The sequence below is a fragment of the Schistocerca americana genome, chromosome 9 (genome assembly GCF_021461395.2).
Source record: "Schistocerca americana isolate TAMUIC-IGC-003095 chromosome 9, iqSchAmer2.1, whole genome shotgun sequence".
NCBI classification, from domain to species: domain Eukaryota; kingdom Metazoa; phylum Arthropoda; class Insecta; order Orthoptera; family Acrididae; genus Schistocerca; species Schistocerca americana.
This window is the reverse complement of record NC_060127.1, coordinates 92,937,664-92,947,583: the sequence shown is the minus strand read 5'-3', so window position 1 is coordinate 92,947,583 and position 9,920 is coordinate 92,937,664.

Sequence of the window (9,920 nt, the reverse complement as noted above, 5' to 3'; positions counted from 1 at the left end):
GAGAAAATCTCCGACCCAGCCGGGAATCGAACCCGGGCCCTTAGGATTCACAATCCGTCATACTGACCACTTTTTTTTTAATAAAATTTTTATCTATTTTTTTTGCATCCTCTGCAAAAACAAAAAAAAAATCATTGTAAAACAAATCACAAAGGTAAAGGAACAGGGATACAGGGATGTTACTTTTATGTATTTATTTATTTATTTTTCATAAGGATCACTCTGTTAAAAGGAACATGTAGATCATTTCATGGTATAGTTTGTGCATTATATATGAAGCGGTGAGAGAAACGTGAGGTTCATTATCAGCTGTCAAATGTGCACACCGACTGCACCCGGCACATCCCAACTGCGTGGGGGGTCGAGGAAGACTGTCTGAAGATAATTGGCAAAGGTTTGCCGATAGTGAGACCATCTATGAACCTCATTGTGGGCTTGCTGCAAGAAATACCAAAAGTCGAGTCGCGACTTGGCAGCATCCCCATAGAGGTACGCGATCGTCCAACCTTTGACCCAGATGATCGAGTGTGATTTAGTCGCCGGAAAGTAGTCACACTCCGGATGTAAGAAGGAAGCAGGTGTAATATGTTGCGGGGTCACACGGAGGTAGCAAGCCACCATCTGTCTTCCTAGGAGCCATACCTCCTCCACCGCGATACAAGTTAAGCGGTGATGGTCGTCATCCACTTGGCGACATTTCGGGCATAGTGGAAACCACTCAGCTACCGGGGGTGGACATTAGTACCCATGTCATACACACTGAAGAGTCAAAGAAACTGGTACACCTGTTCAGGCCCCCGTAAGTATACAGAAGTGCCTCAACACGACGTGGCATAGACTGGACTAATGTCTCAAGCAGTGCTGGAGTTAATTAACACCAAGAATCCTGCAGTGCTGTCCACAAATCCATAAGACTACGAGGGGGTGGAGATTTCTTCTGAACAGTACATTGCAAAGGCATCCCAGATATGTTCAATAACATTCATGTCTGGGGAATTTGGTAGCCAGAGGAAGTGTTTAAACTTAGTTGCTGGGGACACTCTGTAGCAATTATGGACGTGTGGGGTGCCGCATTGTCCTGCTGGAACTGCCCGACGGAATGCACAGTAGACATGAATGGATGCAGGTGATCAGACAGGATGCTTCGTCACATGTCGCCTGTCAGAGTCGTATGTAGACGTTCATTTGTCCCAGGACATTCCAACTGCACCCACCTCACACCATTACAGAGCCTCCTCCAGCTTGAACAGTCCTCTGCTGACATGCAGGGGCCACGGATTCAGGAGCTTGTCTCCTTTATTGTACACGTCCGTCCGCTCGACTCAATTTGAAACGAGACTCGTCCGACCAGGCAACATATTTCCAGTCATCAGGAGACCAATGTCGGTGTTGACGGGACCAGGTGAGGCGTAAAGCTTCGTGTCTTGTTTGACATTAAGGTCACAAGAGTGGGCCTTCGGCTCCGAAAGCCAAATGGACGATGTTCCTTTGAATGGTTCGTGCCCTGAATTTGTTGATGGCTCGGCATTAAAATCTGCAGCAAGCTGCGAAAAGGTTGCACTTCTGTCACACTGAACGATTCTCTTCAGTCGTCGTTAGTCACATTCTTGCAGGATCTTTTTCCTGCCGCAGCGTTGAGGGAGATTTTATGTTTTACCAGATTCCTGATGTTCACGGTCCACTCGTGAAATGGTTGTACGTGAAAATCCCAACTGCATCGCTTCCTCGGAGATGCGGCGTCCCATCGCTCGTGCGCCGACTGTAACAACAGTTTCAAACGCACTTAAATCTTGCTAACCTGCCACTGTTGCTTCAGTACCAAGCTAACAAGTCCACCAGACTCTTGTAGTCTTACATAGGCGTTGCCAACCGCAGCGCAGTATTTTACCTGTGTACCTTAACTCCGTATGCCTATAGTAGTTACGTTGGCGCTTCAGTGTAATATAACGCTTCGTATCAAGTAGAGTGATATAACAAATGCTGAGTCGTATAACGTTGGCCATCATGGCATCTGTCATATCGTGCAATGCGACACAACGTTTCAGTAAAGTTCAGAATACATGCTGCCTTATTCTGGGTTACTTCCTACTTCCTACTTCCTACTGAAGGTGCATCCCACTCACTAGGAGCACATAAATATGCTTTTGTTTCTTCTTCCACACTTCACAATAGATGTAACAATGGTTGGGTCTAACAAGGGGAGGCCGCCAATTGTGAAATTCAGATTCGATTCATACTGCGCATAGTAAAAGCTCGTGGCCAGAGGTGTAATGTGGCAAAGCACCAAGATGCACTTCTCAGCCGTTGTTGAGACAATCGACAGTTAAAAGAAACCGTTGCGGTGAAATACTCTGTACGATTAATAATTTTCTACAGCGTCGTGGCGCAGCGGTAAGCGCTCGGGTTCGTAATCCGAAGGTCGCCGTATCGAATCTCGCGCCATGCAATTTTTTTTTTATTATTAGTTTTTTGTAATTCAAATATATATATATATATTTTTTAACAGGGTGTACCAAAGCTCTCCCGTCCGCACAGATTTTCGACGATGTTATAAGTTGCGCTAGGGACCGCATCTACCTTCTTTCGAAGTTAGCAGGCAACTACGCTGTTATGCGGCGGCTCGTTTCGGCCCATTCAACATCTGTCCTTCAAGTGTAACGAGCGAGTAACGGAGTTTATATTTCATACCTGCCACAGCTAATTTGTGTTCGTGGGGTCTCTATTCTAATTCGAACGTTTGACTTACGCTATACGTATTTGTTTCGGAATATCGTTTCTACGTCTTCCGTTAACTATACGTGGCTAACATTATGAAGACAGGTAATAACATTTGTGAAATATAACTTTGTTTGCGGAAAACATAATGATGTTCGAAGTCGCCAGTTTTTCCACGACAAACGACTTTCAACAACGTATTATATGCATAATTTTTGCAACTGATTGCCGGGAAATATATATATATATATATATATATATATATTTGAATTACAAAAAACAAATACTAAAAAAAAGTTGCGTGGTGCGAGATTCGATCCGGCGACTTTCGGATTACAAACCCGAGCGCTTACCGCTGCGCCACGACGCTGTGGAAAATTATTAATCGTAGAGAGTATTTCACCGCAACGGTTTCTTTTAACTGTCGATTTTCTCGACAACGGCTGAGAAGTGCATCCTGGTGCTTTGCCACATTACACCTCTGGCCATGAGCTTTTATTATGCGCAGTATGAATCGAATCTGAATTTCACAATTGGCGGCCTCCCCTTGTAAGAGGGCTCTCTGCACTGGGGAAGTGGGGTTAGCTAGTAACAAAGCGTGAGTATGTCAAGCTGTTTTGATTTAAAAGTGAAGCTGCCAGATAACACGAAAAGTTAGTTCCCTCCTTTTACATATCTAACTCTACCCGGGACATATTTGCCTTTTTTTTAAGCTATGATCAGAGCATTTTTCATTCTGGGTCGCAAGTATTACTCCACCATAATTTTAACATTAGACCACCACAGCTTAGACACCGATTTCGTTGACTTCGGCGGCGATTGATTCGGGACAAGTTTTCTGATGATCTTTCGAACAATGTTGCTTACATCGTGGCAACGGATAAAGCTTTCACAAAACAACGGGATGACCATTAATTACATGTATTTGTTTATCTTCTTACTAAATCCGAACCTACAGGGTGGCGCACGAAATGTGTTACCAATTGTTTCTTTCACAATTTACGACGCACATTAGATATCCCGCTGGGATCTCTACAGCAGTACGAGCACTGCTTGGAAAAACAGATGAGTTACGAAAAGACGTGTAATTCACGATACTGCCGCTAGGAGACTAGTAAGTAGTAGAGATGGGCAAACTGAAACACGTAACTGTTTCGAAACAAATGAAACAGTACAATGTAATGTTTCGATACGCTGTTTTGAAACAGTGAAACAGTTTGTGTTTTGTAATCTAATAAACCAATACATTTTATCATCTTGAATGTCTACTCTATAAGTATGCCCATATAAACACAAATGAGGTGCGAGAGCTCTAATGATATCGCAGAAAGCATGAAACTATCACTTAGGCGTCTTGGCAGTTTCGTAATTCCTGCAGCAAATGCGCTGCTTTCGTGTCGTGTGACTTTCATACATTTCAATTGGCTAAGGACAGTCATAGCTGAAGACAGAAGAACCACCACGAACGGAACTGGAGGTGGGAGCAAACTGCAGAAACAACGGATATGCTACTGGGATTCCCATGTTAGTATGGGTAATATACCCATCCAGCTAATTTCCATTCACACAAAGGGAATCATTGTGGATAATGGGCACAGTGACTATAGAATCACAAATAACGCCAAATAATTCCAATAAATAACAAAATGTAACAGAAAAAAATTTTGTCTTTCAAGGTGTTTCGAACCGTTACCATAAATTCACCATGCTTCCCAGCCCTTCCCGTTCACCATTACACTATCAGTGATACGTCAAACAGATTGCTTGCAATTATACTTACATCGAATTTATGTATATGTATAATAACTGTCACTCTATGCCTTTTTTTATTCAAAATGTTGTAGGCTTACTAGCGTTTCTTAATATGATAACTGTACATGAACAGAGAAGCGTATTTTATATAAAAAAGTGTAATTTATCTGAATGATTTTCACATATTTATTATTTTGAATGTGAATAGTATGCGTTGTTTTATTATTTGGTTAGTGTTTATAAAGCAGATGTTACGCCATTTCGGAATAGGACAGTCAGCTAGAAACGTAGCTTTATTTTTGGATATCTTAAGCTTCATGCTATTGCCTGTCAAAAAGATTTCGACACTCTTGAAAGTGTTTCATGAAGTGTTATGTTGTGTTTCAGTACCTGTGCCGAGCCCGAATCTCGTCCGACACAGAGCGGAATGAAACATCGCTGTTTCGATACAATTAGTACGTTCCAAGCACAAGTGGACTGAAACAGCCTTATTTTGAAACAACGATACAGTTTCTGTGTGTGGCTCGAGATCGAATCTGGTCCAGTTGTCCGAGACAGGGGTGAAATGAAACACCTCTGTTTCGAAACAGTGAACCACAGCCATTCCGAAACACTGAAACAGTTCCACGTATCGATACACTGTATCGAAACATAGAAACAGTGGCCAAGTCTAGTAAGTAGCAATGGCTGACAATGGAAGACTGACGACACAGCAACGATCGGCAATTGTGTTACTTTTTCATGAAACGAAAAGCCTTGTTGTGACTCAGAGGCGTTTTCGACAACAGTTTAACACACGTTGCGTCCCTTGCAAGAAGACCATCCACAGGTTGTACGATAAATTTGTACAGGATGGAACAGTATTGGATGCGAAGCGACCTCGGCCTAAACCTGTTTGTTCGCCGGAGAATATTGAAGCGGTACGAGTTGCTGTACAGAGATGTCCCGGGAAATCGTGTAGTAAGGTAGTAGTGCCACTGGGAATATCCAGACGCTCCGTTCAACGCATTCTTAAAAGTAACTTCCATATGTACCCATACAAGATGACCTGTGCACAAAAACTCACTGAAGAACACAAGCAGCAGAGACTACTGGTTGCTCAGTGGGCAGCGAATAGGGAAGAAACTCTCAACAACGTTTGGTTTTCAGACGAGACGCATTTTCATTTAGGCGGTGTGGTTAACAAACAAAATGTACGCTTTTGGGCCACTGAAAACGCACAAGTGCTTCATGAACGACAACATTATGCTCCGAGGATTACAGCGTGGGCAGCAATTTCCAGTCACGGACTTACTGGACCCTTTTTCTTTTAAGAAACTGTGAACAGCGAGCGTTATTTGAGCATGCTTCGCAATAGCTTCATTCCACAGCTCCTTGCTACTGCCTTGCCCTTCAACACGCAGTGGTTCATGTAAGATGGAGCAAGGCAACCTACTGCAAACACTGTGTTGGAGTTTTTACACGAGCATTTCGACATGCGGATCATTTCACTCAGGTTTCCAGGTCGCTTCAATGACGGACAAAGTTGGCCCCCCAACAGTCCAGACCTCAATCCATGTGACTTCTTTCTTTGGGGGTACCTAAAGGAAAAAAAAATTCCGGAACGTCCACGTGATTTAATGGAGCTCAGAAGACTTATTCTTCAAGATTGCAGTGAAATTACGGAAGAAATGTGCCGTACGGTAATCACTAACTTCAGTGTTCGTTTGAAGGAAGTTAGAAATCGAAATGGTGGACATATTGAGCATGTGCTGAGTTAGAACAAATCTCCATGGACGGCTCTTCATTGTAGTATACGTTCCTTTCAGATTGTATTGACAATACAGTTTGTATTGAAAAAGAAAATGGTAACACATTTCGTGCGCCACCCTGTATTTGTACAAGTCTGAAACATACAGGTGGCGATGGTAAAAAAACTCTCTGAATGAAGACAGATTTTTGAGAGTTATTTTTCAACTTTATTCCAACAGTGCATTTTTTTTATTTACCTGATTAAGCCGTTTCCACGCAGTTATTTCATAAATGAACAAATTTAGTCAGCTACATTTGGCTCGACTTTAATCCATTGTGTGTCGACAACGGATAAAGATCGTTGGATGAAAAAAGAACGTTTTGGCTTTCTCCATTATCTACATTGATACAAGGTTTGAACAGGTAAGTGCAAGTTTAAGCTATAGAAGCGGTGCGCTTCGAAAACCTCCCAGACACCATCATATCTCGACAACAAGATTACTGGATAAAAAAATTTCGTTTGACTTTATCTATTCATCTACCCGCCCCTCCCTCCTCCCGACCCCACAACCCTGACCCCTGACAAACGTGTTTTCTGCACGTCGGATCCAAACGGAGAAGGTTTTTTTAATTGGTTAAACATTTTCTTAGACCTAGTTCTGATACACCAGTGGACCAAATTTGTATTAACAGTCTCTCTCCAGACCGAAGTTATTCATAGGTGACTGTTTTTGCACTTCAAATCCGAACTGTGCACACACAATTGATCCCATTAGCTGAGCATTAATTTCAGTCCGATTAACACAGTTTTCAACAGGAATTAATCGACTCGTATAATTTGCTTGGACGCCATCTCGTTTGTCATTCAAACCTTGCTTAATATTCTGTAACATAGCTACATTAGGGCAGGTATCCGAATAGCACAAATGGCAACTGGACCGGGATAAACCAAAAGAGGTTTCATCCCATGTTCGCAGCTCAAATAGGGACCGGGCACCAGGACTCCCCCTACTGCGCTGTCTTTTTAGATGACTTCTAGTATCTGCCTCTGTATTCTGTAACTTATTCTCGTAACACGTCTCTAAATTTTCCAGCTTATCCTGAGAACTTATTTCTCTCCTTGATTTCAGTATTATACAAATCAGTAGCAAAAGTAATTGAGAGATATACTTCTTTTTCTCTATTGACTTTCTCCTCCGTGAACTGTTCACTTATTTTATTGAACACGGAACCTATAATCTCGATGCTATACTATGTGCTGTAGCTTTTCAATGAAAATACAGACCTAATTTTTAATCCTTACAGCATTTTACAGTATTCACATACGTAAAAGTCCATGTGAAGTTTTCCCATACCACCGTGACTGGCTGTTACTACAACTGGTTTCTAAAGTGTTTTAGAAAAAACAAGAAAACGATAAATGTGGCCTTAGTTGCGAAATTCTTTAGTGCCAATAATGTGCTTCGCCCTTTTAGGGCCCATCAGATTGTCCAGATAAAGAAGAAACCATATATTTAGGTGCAGTTGGAGGATAAGGGCATGGTCCTACTTTGCACTGCGAAGCAAACAACGTGTACCAAAAGTAATAAAAACTTACGTGAAAGTAGCTACTCATCAGTCATAAAACCACATAAATGTAAAATAGTAAAAATAGCTGGATATGTGCCCCATCAGTCTCCGAACCTCTTTTAACGTAATATAGATACCAAGGTAGAGGGATACATAGCCTACTCGTCACGAAACATCTAACCAATGACGTGGAGTTAGCGAAAGGAAAGAAATAGCCATAATAACACCGAGAAAGTAGAAATATGTGGCGGAAAGTTTTTTCGCGGTAATTGTATGTTACCTTTGGCACACCAGCCGACTCCACCGTGGCACTTCGATGTAGAGCCACGCTTACAAAACGGCATTATAGGCCTCGTACGTCATTTTCTGTATGGGCGGACGCACAAACATTACTATGATGAGATACAGGTGGTGTGTAATGCGGTTAGAAGTACACAGATAGCGCGCATGACTGGCTAAGGTATATTTCCGAAAAAGTGCGTAAAACTAGTAATTAAACACATAAAATAATCAGTTGATCTTTCAGCAACCTGTCCATTTTAATATCAAGATGTTTAATAGTTTCCAGCTATTTATTCTACTTCTGAGCAAGATGAGGTACGAATGGAAACGTATCCGGTTACTTTGGTGTCTGTTTTTCATTATATGTGGTTCTATCACTGATGGGTTACATATCCAGGTACTTTTACTGTTTTTCATTCATGTGGTTTTATAACTGATGCGTCGTGTCTCCAGCCACTTTTACGTAAGATTTTATTACTTTTGGTTCACGCTGTCTGCATAGCCGCGCAAGATAGGACCATGCCCTTTTCCTCCACTTGTATCTAATTATTTGGCTCCTTCTTTTTTTAGACGATCTGATGATACGCAAATTGGGCGAAACGCGTTATTGGCACTGAAGAATTTCGCAACCGAGACTGCTTTTGTTCCTTTTGATTCTGTTTACACTGAAGAAGCAAAATCCGTTATTTAGTAATCATTGTCCTACAACTTTCACAGGGCTCCTAAAAAACTGTTTAAATCATCCCCTGGTCTTATTGAAGCTGAGCTGTCCTTATGATGATGCCGGCCGAAGTGGCCGCGCGGTTCTGGCGCTGCAGTCTGGAACCGCGAGACCGCTACGGTCGCAGGTTCGAATCCTGCCTCGGGCATTGATGTGTGTGATGTCCTTAGGTTAGTTAGGTTTAACTAATTCTAAGTTCTAGGGGACTAATGACCTCAGCAGTTGAGTCCCATAGTGCTCAGAGCCATTTTTTTTGTCCTTATGATGAAACGTAGCCCTCTGTTGCTGGACTGTTTATCCGTTTGCTTTTCCTCACGAGCAGTAGGCTATCTGTCTTGCGGGCTTAACGCCTGTTGCCAGCAACTATTACCATTCTCCTAATTACAGAAGCTAACGGATGCCAACATTTTGTCTCAGCGTCTTGAGCGACACTGGAATTTGATGGTTTTAATTAAACCCAGCCACGGTACGGGGGGCCATTAAACTCCTGCTAGGCGAAGCGCAGCTTCAGTGTCGTAAAAGAGCAGCCGCCACTAGCATTATCTGTTATGTTGAATGATAGCTCAAGAGTTCTAACGAGCGGTTAGGGATTTTTGTGTGTCTCCACGGACTCTACTTCTTGGTACAGCAAAATTTCGCTTTTAGAATGGCTAGAGTCAGAAACTGTCTGCACTGCGTTTTGCTGTAGTTATGCGTTACAGTTTCCCATGGAAGCGAGGTGCTGATGCTACAGATTACCTTGTTAGGTATGTCATTAATATTACGGTACATGTCTTTCGCAATAACACTTGTGTCTCGTTTTGAATAATAACCACTTGACAGCGCATGTAAATAATTAACAACTGGTTTCACAGCCACAAGCCGCATGATCAGGTTAGATAAGGTGAATCATGACACTTTCCCGCCCGCATCATCATACACTGCAGTCTCCTGTTTTTATGGCACTCTGAATAGATTATTAGTCTATATCTAATGGTTAACCGGTTATGTTCGGCCTGCTGGCGTCCATTCCGGATTCGTCGCACACTTGAGGAACCGTGGATCCATTCTTTCAGCTTACCTGACAATCTGCTAATTAAGTCAGTGAATCGTAGACAATGAATGTACGGCCTCGTACAGGTTGCAATTTTAATGTCACGATTCCCTATGT